The sequence below is a fragment of the Grammomys surdaster genome, unplaced genomic scaffold, assembly GCF_004785775.1.
Source record: "Grammomys surdaster isolate TR1022 unplaced genomic scaffold, NIH_TR_1.0 233, whole genome shotgun sequence".
Lineage (NCBI taxonomy): Eukaryota > Metazoa > Chordata > Mammalia > Rodentia > Muridae > Grammomys > Grammomys surdaster.
In genome coordinates this window covers 5,764,582-5,765,237 of record NW_021604678.1, presented here as the reverse complement: position 1 = coordinate 5,765,237, position 656 = coordinate 5,764,582, and positions in this window count along the sequence as shown.

Below are 656 nucleotides of genomic sequence, written 5' to 3'. Positions count from 1 at the left end.
CTCTCTCTCTCTCTCTCTCTCTCTCTCTCTCTCTCTCTCTCTCTCTCTCTCTCTCTCTCTCTCTCCTGAACACAGACTGGTTGCAAAAGTCCATGGAGGGGAAATCTTGTTGCCACTTCAAAGATGCGCTAATTAGTGACATATTTTGTAGCTCAGATGTTCCAAAACAAAAATGTTCCAGGTCCCACTATTGCCAATTCTAGTGTACCAAGCATGATGCCATGTGGCCTTGCTGGCAAATCTGCTGCTCTCCCCAAATTGCTGAATATTGATAAGGGGACTGCAACTGGAAGAACAGAATAGAAAAGCTTACAAGGTTTTCTGCTGTGCCAACGGAGTAAATAAAACCAGAAATGTCCTATGGATTGTAGAGCCATGAATTGAATGAAGGTTAGACGTTTCTATGTGCCTCCTTGACCTGTGTCCCATGATAGTGGGACCAAGGCGATGAAAGGTAAAGGAAACTGGATGACTCTAAAGAATGAAGACTCTATAAGACAAACTAACATGTTTTTCTAGTGTGCCCTCCTGATGGCCTTTGTGCAGAAGACACCATTCAGAAATCACTTTTTACAGAAGTTAATATTTAGTCCTTATACCCATTCAACTATATTCATCTTCTAACCAATCTCATAGTGAGGAAACTCACTGGAATC